A 12,438-nucleotide genomic window follows, 5' to 3' on the forward strand; every position below is an offset into this window, starting at 1 on the left:
TTGTTTACATTTTGTGAGGTTCTATTACTCATAATCAAGAAAAACAATAAAATTTTATTTTTTAACTTTATCACTGGGGAAACATTAAATAAATCATAGTATATGTATACTATTTCATATCCTGAGATTAAAAAATGAAATACATTGTTATATGTTAACATGGAAAGGAATTTATATTATTGAGAAAAGTAGGTCATAGAATAATATGCACAGTATAATCCAGTTAAAAAAATACAAGTCTATACAAATATACACATCTGTACTCATATGTTTGTATGTAAAAACAGAGAAAAAGATCAATGATACAAATCAAAGTAAATATGGTAGTTATGGATAAGTAGTGATAGGTAGGAGGCAGTATGAGGAGGACTTAAATTTTTTATTTTATATATTTTTGTATTGTTTAAATATTCAGTAAGCATTTTTGTAACAAAATTATTAATGCTAGTTATATTATTAATCATTCTTAATATAATAACTAAAGTTATAATTATACTGAAATTAACATAACATTCTTTTAGAAGGGGGTTAGCCTCTAAAGAGAGCTTCATTTGGTCCCAAAACCCACATTATATAGTAATTTTACAACAATGAGTATAAAATAGGCTATTGTTAAGAGCACTAAAATAACTGCCCAAAACCTAATTGAGGATTTCCTATGCAGTATGAAAGTAAGGATAAAAGATCATACTGTGGCCCAAGCATTTCCTTCTCAGTGCCCTCTTACTTTCCTGGTGTCTAATATATGACCAATAAATCAAAATTCATATAATTAAGAAGTAGACACAAAGCACATACTTCCATGCTCTGGGCTTTCAAATGGAAACCTAAATAATTTCTTATATTAACTTGTTAGGGCCATGATAACAAAGTCTACAGACTGAATGGCTTAAACAACAGAAATTTACTTTCTCACAATTTTGGAGGCTAGAAGTCCAACATTAAAGGATTGACAGGGTTGGTTTCTTCTGAGACGTTTTTTCTTGCTTTGTAGATGGCCATCTTCTTGTGTCCTCACATGGTCTTTAGAATTGTGTGTCTGTGTCCTAATATCCTCTTTTTATAAGGACACCAGTCATAATAATTAGGGCTCACCCTACTGACTTCATTTGAAGTTAATTACCTCTTTAAAAAACCTATCTCTAAATACATTCACAGTCTGAGATAGTGGGGGTTGGGATTTCAACATATAAATGTCAGGAGGACAAAATTCAGCCCACAGAAGTTCAAGTATTTAGGAATTACATCTATGTCTAAAAAAGTAAATAACTACAAGTATCTTTAACTTTAAAAGGGAAAACCAGAGAATTTAGTATGCAAGCTACTATGCAAATGAATTCTCAAAGGATGAGTGAAATTTTTGCTTAAAACAATTAATGGATATTTTCCAAGATAAGCAACTATAGTAAATATGTTACTCTTGATTATATGTGGATTTTCTGACAGATTGTGCCTGATCTCATTCCTAAATTCATTCCCTATCCTCACCTATCCTTGAATCCTACTAAATTTCTAACATCGAGCACATCTCAGATCCTCACATCAAGATTTTCAAAATACAGATACTATGATGCTGAAAAGATCATCTATGACACACAGTCTTATTAAAGCAAAATTATTATTATGGGCCTTGTTTCTAGTATGATCTATTGAAAAAGATATGGACTCATGTCTTAAAAAATAATTAGTCCTGCATAATCAAGGATTTTATAGTAAATAATATTCTGGACTGTCATTGATCTGGGCTTTAGTTCTTTCTGTACACTAGAAACAATCTGATTAGGTCAACATACGTTACTTCTTTTGATCTCAGTTGTTCTACTTACAAAATATGAGTGCAGGGCTTCTTACAATATATTTATAAAGGTAGGAATTATCGTCCTAAAATATATTATGCTTCTTAGAAGAAAGATCTTTTAGGTCCTTCCCAATGTTAATAACAATAACAATAATAGTATCTACTACTATTTATTTTGTAATTATATCAGGCACTATGCCAAGAGACTTATATACATCATCTGATTTTAGTGCTCTACACACCATGTAAGACAATTACTTTTGGGAGCCTGGGTGGCTCAGTCATTAAGCACCTGACTTTGGCTCAGGTCATGAGCTCACAGTTTGTGAGTTTGAGTCCCACATGGGGTGAGCACAAGCCCCACTTTGGGAGACCTCTAGCCCCGCTTTGGGTGAGCATCAGCCCCACTTTAGGTGATCTCGAGTCCTGCTTTGGGTGAACACTAGCCCTGTTTTGGGTGATCCCTGCTTCTCTCTCTCTCTCTCTCTCTCTCTCTCTCCCTCTCTTTGCCCCTCCTTGGATTCTCTCTCTCTCTCTCTCTCTCAAAAAAGAAGAAGACAGTTACTTTTAGAACAATTTTACAGATGAAGAAAGTGAAACTTAGTGAGGTTAAGTTCCCAAAGGTCATATATTATATATTGAATGGCAAAGTCAAGATTTGATCCTGGGTACATCTAACACCAAAGTCTGTGCTTATTTGCTACTGTTACAATGCTCTTATTGAATTGGAGATTGGAATTTATCAGAAACTGTATTAATTCCCTGGCTATGTCATGAAAAATTATCACAAACTGGGTGGCTTAAATAAATTTATTCTCTCATAGTTCTGGAGACTAGAACAAGGTCATATTCCCTCTGAAGATTCCAGGGGAGAATCATTCCTTGCCTCATCCTAACTTCTGGTGATTCTTCGCAATAGTTGGTGTTCTCTGGATTGTGACAACATACCTCCAATTTCTGCCTTTGTCTTGACATGGCTATCCTCTCTGTATCTTTGTATATAAATATTCCTTTTCTTATAAGGACACCAGTCGTAGGGCCAATCCTAATGCTGTATGGTCTCATCTTGATTTAGATTAAATCTGCAAGGATCATATTTTTAAATAAAATCACATTTATTGGTTTTGGATGGTCATAAATTTTGGAGGGAGCTCTTCAATCCAGTAAAGGAACCATTAACTAGACAAGAAATGGAAACAGTTTTGCTGTATGTTTGAATATGGTTTTCTTAAGATGTGGAGGCTGAACAAAAGGCTATGTGATTTGAGGTGTTCATTTATTTGCCAGTAATATTTTCTTTGCCAATGCCAAATAATGTTCCTACTGGTAGTCATATGCTGTATTGTATTCTACTTTAATAGTGCAGTATAAATTGAAACAGATTCACAGGGTTAGAAGGGACCATAGATATTCATTAGGCCTCTTGGCCAGAGTCTAGGCAAGGCTCACTGATTCATGCCAGATACTTGAGTGTCTAATACTTTCTGAAAAATAAATTTCATGGTGTCTCCTTGTAACCTGACCTAGAGTTTAGAAGTTCTTTCCAAGTCTAACTTTCTTCTGGCTACAGTCAAATCTAAATTTAGCCATCAAAAAGAATGGTATCTTGCCATTTGCAACTATGTGGATGGAGCTAGAGCATATTATGTTAAGTGAAAAAAATCATAGAAATACAAATACCTTATTATTTCACTCATATGTGGAACTTAAGAAACAAAACAGATGAGGGCACCTGGGTGGCTCAGTTGGTTAGGCATCCGACTTTGGCTCAGGACATGATCTTGTAGTTCATGAATTTGAGCCCTGGGTCAGGCTCTGTGCTGATAGCTTAAAGCCTGGAACCTGCTTCAGATTCTGTGTCTCCCTCTCTCTGCCTATCCCCCTCTCACACTCTGTCTCTATCTCTCAAAAATAAATAAACATTAAAGATTTTTTTAAAAGGAAACAAAACAGATGAGCATGGGGAAAAAAGAGAGAGGCAAACCATAAAATAGTTTATTAACTATAGAGAAAAAACAGGGTTGCTGGAGGGGAGGAGGGCAAGGATATGGGTTAAATGGGTGATAGATATTAAGAAGGATGCTTGTTGTTTTGTAAGTGGTGAATCACTATATTGCACATACATATTACACTGTATGTTAACTGGAATTTAAATAAAAACCTGAAATAAACAAAAATCATACACTGTGACAACAGAAGACCCCAAATAGACAAAGTAATCTTGAAAAAGGAAAACAAAACTGGAGGTATCACAATTCCATACTTCAAGTTATATTACAAAGCTGTAGCAATCAAAACAGTATGGTACTGGCACAAAAATAGACACATAGATGAATAGAATAGAAAGCCCAGAAATAAACCCACATTATATGGTCAATTAATCTTCAACAAAGCAGGAACAAATATCTGAAAAGAAGAAATAGAGACAAACCAAGGAACAGACTCAACTATAGAAAACAAGTTGACGGTTACCAGAGGGGAAGTGTGAGGGAGGATTGGTCAAAAAGGTATAAACGAAAAAGAATCATACATTGTGGTGACATAATCTAAAGAGCTCAAATACTGGTAACTGGATTAATGATACTAGGAAGGCTCTGGGCTGAGTTGAGCTTACACTCAAATGACACCCTACACTGGTGTGGTTGAGTTCACTGATAACACACAAAAAATGAAGATATGGTACTTTGGACACTAAATAAAAGAGCAATTGAGCATCATGTTTCTCATTAAGGAGCTCAACTAAGCAAATAAGGAAGTTGTAGATGGAAAACTAAAAGACAAATGCAAGAGTCTGAACTTTGAATTCAGATAGTGATGGGTTTGAATACTCTCAATTACTAGCTGGATGACCTGGGATAATTTAAATTTTCTAAATTTTAGTTTATTACACAATAAAATGGATTTAAGAGTGTCTACATCACTGTATTGCTGCAAGTACTAAAGGACTTAATGTATATATAATACTTAACATGGTAAGTGAATGATAAATGATAGTTTGAATTATTATTATTATTATGACAGAGCATAAATTAATCCCTCTTCCAACATGTCTTCAAAGCATATTATGGAAAACTATCTTTACTGGCTAAAATTAACAACACAGGAATCAACAGATGTTGGTGAAGAAGCAGATAAAGGGGATCCCTCTTAAACTGTTGGTGGAATGCAAACTGGTACAGCCACTCTGGAAAACAGTATAGAGGTTCCTCAAAAAAGTTAAAAATAGAACTACCCTATGATCCAGCAAATGTACTACTAGGTATTTACACAGAGGATACCAAAATATTAGCTCAAAGGGAGACATGTACCCAGATGTTTATAGCAGCATTATCTACAATAGCTAAATTATAGAAACAGCCCAAATATCCATCGACTGATGAATGGATAAAGAGGTGATATATATATATATATATATATATATATATAGCGCCACAAAAAAAGAATGAAATCTTACCATTTGCAGCAACAACATAGATGCAGCTAGAGGTTATAATGCAAAGCAAAATAACATCAGTCAGATAAAGACAAATACCATAGATTTCACTTGTGTGTGGAATTTAAGAAACAAAACAGATGAATGTAGAGGAAGGGGGGGGAAAGAGAAAAAATAAAACCATACAAGACTCTTAACTATAGAGAACAAGGGTTGAGGTTTGATGGAGGGGAGGTGGGAAGGGGATGGGCTAAATGGGTGATGGGTATTAAGGAGGGCACTTGTTGTGTTGAGCACTGAATGTTATATGTAACTGATGAAACACTAAATTCTACTCCTAAAACCAATATTACACTATATGTTAACTAACTAGAATTTAAATAAAAATTTGAAAAAAGAAAATGTTCATTATATATATATATATATATATATATATATATATATGAATGATCTCTGACTTAAAGAACCATACATGAGAATAAGAGGCAACTCAAGACTTGCTCTTAGGCTATAACAATAGTAGCAAATATCTGCTGAGAAAAGTATGGCTTTTTTTTTTTTACCACTGTTCTAAGTGCTTTTGCATGCATTATCTCATTAAATTCTCACAATAACTCTATGAAATAGGTAGTATTTTATTCCACATGAAAATAAAGTGGGCAACAGAAGGTTGTAAAATTTAGTAGGAAGTGCTGGTCCTAGGATTGGAATTTAGAGAGGATAGTTCCAGAACCCAGACTTTTAGCTACTATGTTCTATTGTCTTCCCACCACTCTGCTCTGTTGCCTCTATAGCCAACACCTCTCTTAAATGAGTGATAATATGAATGGATGTTGTACTTTGTCAAATGATTTTTCTGCTTCTATTGAAATGATCATATGATTCTCATTCTTTTTATTAATGTAGTATATCATATCGATTGATTTGCGAATGGTGAACCACACTTGCAACACAGGAATAAATCCCACTTGATTGTGGTGAATCATTTTAAAAAATATATTGTTGGATTCGGTTTGCTAGTATTTCACTGAAGAATTATGCATTCATGTTCAACAGGAATATTGGCCTCTAGTACTCCTTTTTAGTGGAGTCCTTAGCTGATTTTGGTATCAAGGTAATGCAGTTGATAAAGTACAACATCCATTCATGATAAAAACTTTCAACAAAGTGGGTTTAGAAAAAATATCCTTCAACATCATAAAGGCGATATAAGAAAAACCTACAGCTTGTATCATGCACAATGAGGAAAAACTAAGAGATTTTTCTCTACAGTCAGGAAAAAGGCAGGGATGTCCACTCTCACACTGTTATTTAACAGTACTGGAAGGCTTAGCCATAACAATTAGAAAACAAAATGAAATAAAAGGCAACCAAATTGATAAGAAAGAAGTAAAACTTTCACTATTTGTAAATGATATGATACTCTATGTAGAAAACCCAAAAGACTCCACCCAAAACTGCTAGACCTGATACACGAGTTCAGTAATCACAGAATATAAAATCAACATTGAGAAATCCATTACATTTCTATACACCAATAAGGAAGCAACAGAAAGAGAAATTAAGATAACAATCCCAACTACAATTTCATCCAAAATAAGAAGATAACTAGGAATAAACCTAATCAAAGAGATAAAAGACCTATACTCAGAAAACTACAAAACACAGATGAAAGAAATTGAAGAGGATACAAAGATATGGAAAGATATTCTATGAGGATGAATTGGAAAAACAAACATTGTTAAAATATCTATACTATCCAAAGTAATCTACACATTTAATGCAATGCCTATCAAAACCCACCAGCATTTTTTTCACAGACCTAGAACAAATAATCTTGAAATTTGTATGGAATCAAAAAAGACAACAAATAGCTAAAGCAAACTTGAAAAGGAAAAGCAAAGCTGGAGGCATCAGAAGTCTGGTCTTATGTTACAAAGCTGCAGTGATTAAAACAGTATGGTACTGGCACAAAAATAAACACATACATCAATGCAACAAAATAGACAACCCAGAAATGAATGGCCAATTAATCTTCAACAAATCAGGAAAGGATATCCAATGTGAAAAAGACAGTCTCTTTAACAAGGGGTGTTGGGGAAATTAGACAGCAATATACAAAAGAATGAAATTGGAACACTTTCTTATACCAAACACAAAAATAATTCAAAATGGATTAAAGACCTAAATGTGAGATCTGAAACCATATGAAGCCTAGAGGAGAACACAGGCTGTAACCTGTTTGACATTGGCCATAGCAATTTCATTCTAGATATGTGTTCTGAGGCAAGGGAAACCAAAGCAAAAGTAAACTATTGGGACTACAACAAAATAAAAATCTTCTGCAAAATGGAGACAATCAGCAAAACTAACAGGCAACCTATGGAATGGGAAAATATAGTTGCAAATGGCATACATGACAAGGGGTTAGTATCCAAAATCTATAAAGAACTTATAAAACTCAACACCCCAAAAATGAATAATCCAATTAGAAAATGGGAAGAAGACATGAATACATATTTTTTCAAGGAAGACATCTAGAGGGCCAATAGACATATGGAAAGATGCTCTACACAACTGACTATCAGGGTAATGCAAATCAAAACTAATATGAGATATCACCTCACATATGTCAGAATGGCTGAAATCAACAACACAACAAATAACAGGTGTTAGCCAGGATGTAGAGTAAGGGGAACCCTCTTGCCCTGTTGGTGAAAATGCAAACTGGTACAGCCACTCTAGAAAACAGAATGGAGTTTCCTCAAAAGGTTAAAATTGGAACTACTCTACAAACCAGCAGTTGCACTACTAGATATTTAATCAAAGAATACAAAAGTACTAATTCAAAGGCTTACATGCACCCTGATATTTATAGCAGCATTATCAACAATAGCCACATTATTGAAACAGTCAAAGTGCCCAGTGGCTGGTGAATGGTTAAAAAAGATGTGGAATTCACTCTGGAAAACAGTATGGAGGATCCTCAAAAAGTTAAAAGTAGAAGTACCCTATGATCCAGCAATTGCACTACTAGGTATTTACCCAAAGGATATAAAAATACTGCTTCAAAGGGACACATGCACCCTAGTGTTTATAGCAGCATTATCAACAATAGGCAAGCTATGGAAAGAGCCCAAATATCCATCGACTGACGAATGGATACAGAAGATGTGGTGTGCTGTGTACACACACACACACACACACACACACACACACACACACTAGAACATTATCAGCCATCGAAAAGAATGAAATCTTGCCATTTGTAACAATGTGGATGGAGCTAGAGTGTATTATGCTAAACAAAATAAGTCAGTCAGAAAAAGACAAACACCTTATGATTTCACTCATGTGGAACTTAAGAAACAAAACAAACAAGCATAGGTAAAAAGAAAAACAGAGAGGGAGAGGCAAAGCAAGAAACAGACTCTATAGTACAGGTTACACACGTGATGGGAATTAAGGAGTGCACTTGCTGTGATGATCACTGGTATGGTATGGAAGTGTTGAATCACTATATTGTACATCTGAAACTAATACTACACTCTATGTGAACTAGGTGAAATTTAAATAAAAACTTAAAAAAAAAGAGTAAGGATGCTGGTGCCAAACTACCAGGGTTAAAATCCTGGCGTTATTATTTACTACCTGTGTGACCTTGAGCAAAACTCAGCCTTTTAGTGCATTGGTCTCCTCAGTCAATAAGACAGGATGAAACAAATACAAAAATACTAATTCAAAGGGATACATGCACCCCAATATTTGTAGCAGCATTATTTACAATAGCCAAATTATGGAAACAGCCCAAGTATCCACTATCTGATGAATGGATAAAGAAAACGTGGTATATACATACAATGTAATATTACTCATCCATGAAAAAGAATGAAATATTGCCATCTGCAATGACATGAATGGAGCTAAAGAGTATTATGTGAAATTAGAGAAAGACAAATACCATAGGATTTCACTCATATGTGGAATTTAAGAAATAAAACAAATGAGTAAAACTAAAAAAGAGAGAGAGAGGCAAAAAAAGAAACAGACTTAACTATAGACAGCAAACTGATGGTTTACAGAAGGGAGTTGGGTGGGGATGGGTTACATAAGTGATAAGGATTAAGGAGTGCAGTTGTGATGAGCATCATGTGTGGTATAAAAGTGCTGAATCACTACATTGTAAACCCGAAACTAGTGTTACATGATACATTAACTAACTGGAATTTAAATAAAAACTTTTTAAAAAATAAAAGAAGAATTAATACCTATTCTTAAACTATTCCAAAAAGTAGAAAAGGAAGGAAAACTTCAAAATTCATTTGATGAATTCTATGAGGCCAGAATTATCCTGATACCAAAACCAGATAAAGACACCACTAAAAAGAGAACAGGCCAATATCCCTGATGGATACAGGTGCAAAAATTCTCAACAAAATATTAATATTAGCAAACTCAACTCATCAATACATTAAAAAATATCATTCTCTATGATCAAGTGGGATTTATTCCTGGGATGCAAGATGATTGAATATTCACAAATCAATAAATGTGACATATCACATCAATAAGATAAAGGATAAGACCATATGATCATTTCAATAGATGCAGAAAAAGAATTTGATGAAGTACCACATCCATTCATGATAAACACACTCAAAGTGGGTTTAGATGGAACATATCTCAACATCACATAGGTCATATATGACAAACCCAAAGCTCATACCATCCTCAATGGATAAAAACAGAGGTTTTCCCTTAAGGTCATGAACAAGACAAGGGTATGCACTCTCACCACTTGTATTCAACATAGTACTGGATGTACTAGCCACAGCAATTAGACAACAACAACAAAAAATTAAAAGACATCTAAACTGGCAAGGAAGAAGTAAAACTTTCCCTATTTGTAGATGGCATGATACTCTATATAGAAACCCCCCAAACACCACCAAAAACTGAATTCAGTAAAGTTACAGAATGCAAAATCAGTGTACAGAAACCTTTTACATTTCTACGGAGCAATAATGAAGCAGCAGAAACAGAAATTAAGAAGACAATGCCAATTAAGATTGCCCCCAACTAAGAAGATACTTAGGAATAAATGTAACCAAAGAGGTGAAAATAAACTACACTCTGAAAATTAGAAAACACTGATGAAAGAAATTGAAGAGGACATAAAGAAATGGCAAGACATTACATGTTCAGGGATTGGAAAAACAAATACTGTTAAAATTTCTATACTATCCCAAGCAAACTCCACATTTAATGGAATCCCTTTCAAAATACCAACAGCAATTTTCACAGAGCTAGAAAAAAGAATCCTAAAATTTCTATGGAGTCACAAAAGAACCCAAATAGCAAAAGCAATTTTGAAAAAGAAAAACAAAACTGGAGGTATCACAATTCCAGACTTGAGATTATACTACAAAGCTATAGTGATTAGAACAGTATGGTACTGGCACAAAAATAGACACATACATCAATGGAACCTAATAGAAAACCCAGGAGTTAAACCCACAATTATATGGTCAATTAATCTTCGACAAAGCAGGAAACAATATCTTATGGGAAAAAGACCATCTCTTCAACAAATGGTGTTAGGAAAATTGGTTAGCTATGTGAAACAGAATGAAACTGGACCACTTTCTTACACCATAAACAAAAATAAACTCAAAATGGATTAAAGACATAGATGTGAGACCTAATAGCATAAAAATCCTAGAAGAGAGCACAGGCAGCAATATCCTTGACATCAGCCATAGCAACATCTTTCTAGATATGTCTCCTAATATAAAGGAAATAAAAGCAAAAATAAAGTATTGGGACTACACCAAAATAAAATGTTTCTGCATAGTGAAGGAAACAATCAACAAAGCTAAAAGGCAATCTACAGAATAGGAGAAGATATTTGCAAATGGCATACCCCATAATGGGTTAGTATCCAAAATACATAAAGAACTTATACAACTCAACACGCTTAAAACAAATAATCCAATTAAAAAATGGGCAGAAGTCATAAACAGACATTTCTCTAATGAAGACATACAATGGTCAAAGACACATGGGAAGATGCTCATCATCACTTATCATCAAGGAAATGCAAATCAAAACTCACACCTATCAGAATGGCTAACACCAAAAACACAAGAAACAACAAGTGTTGGTGAGGGTGTGGAGAAAAGGGAACTCTTACACTGTTGGTGGGAATGTAAACTGGTTCAGCCGTTGCAGAAAATACTGTGGAATTTCCTAAAAAATTTAAAAACAGAACTACTCTATGATGCAGTAATCACACTACTGGGTACTTACCCAAAAAACACAAAAACACTAATTGAGAGGGATACATGCATTCATATTTTTCTTGCAGCATTATTTACAATAGCCAAAACTGAAAGCAGCCATAGTGTTTGTGACAGATGAATGGATAAAGAAGATGTGGTATATATATACAATTGAATAGCACTCAGCCAGAGAAAAAAAATGAAATCTTGCCATTTGCAACAAAGGAATAGAGGTAGAATGTATAATGCTATGTGAAATAAGTTGATCAGAGAAAGATAAATACCATATGATTTCACTCATATGTGGAATTTAAAAACAAAACAAATGAGCATAGGAAAAAAAAAGATGAAGAGAGACAAACCAAGGAACAGGCTCTTAACTATACAAAACAAACTGGTGGTTACCAGAGGGTAGTTAGTTCGGAGGTGAGTGAAATAGGTGATGGGGATTAAACAGTAAACTTATCATGATGAGCACTGAATAATGCACAGAATTGTGAATCATTATATTGTACATCTGAAAGTAATATAACACTATGTTAATATACTTGAATTAAGGTAAAAAAATCATTAAAAATGAATAAAAAGTGTAATATAGGGGTGCCTGGGTGGCTCAGTTGGTTAAGCCTCCAACTCTTGATTTTGACTTAGGTCATGATCTCACAGTTTGTGAGATCAGGCCCCATGTCAAGTTCTGTGCTGAGTGTGGAACATGAATAGGACTCTCTCTCTCTCCCCCTCTGCCCCCCTCCTCCACTCAAACTCTCTCTCTCTTTCTCTAAAAATAAATAAGTAAACTTTATTTTTAAAAAGTATAATACAAATATTATGTAATTAATGAATTATAACAGCTAATCCCATGAAGTGAGAATTACAAGTGCCTATATAAAGTGGCTAAATACTTATGGTAAAGCCTGAGAAAATAA

The 12,438-nt window shown here is 34.2% G+C and overlaps 1 protein-coding gene across 2 annotated transcripts in view; it reads right to left on the reverse strand.

Annotated features, from left to right (window-relative positions):
• ZDHHC15 (zinc finger DHHC-type palmitoyltransferase 15) overlaps positions 1-12,438 on the reverse strand; it is a 236,446-nt gene that overhangs the window by 170,747 nt on the left and 53,261 nt on the right. The window lies entirely within an intron of this gene.

The sequence above is a fragment of the Prionailurus bengalensis genome, chromosome X, assembly GCF_016509475.1.
Source record: "Prionailurus bengalensis isolate Pbe53 chromosome X, Fcat_Pben_1.1_paternal_pri, whole genome shotgun sequence".
Taxonomy (NCBI): domain Eukaryota; kingdom Metazoa; phylum Chordata; class Mammalia; order Carnivora; family Felidae; genus Prionailurus; species Prionailurus bengalensis.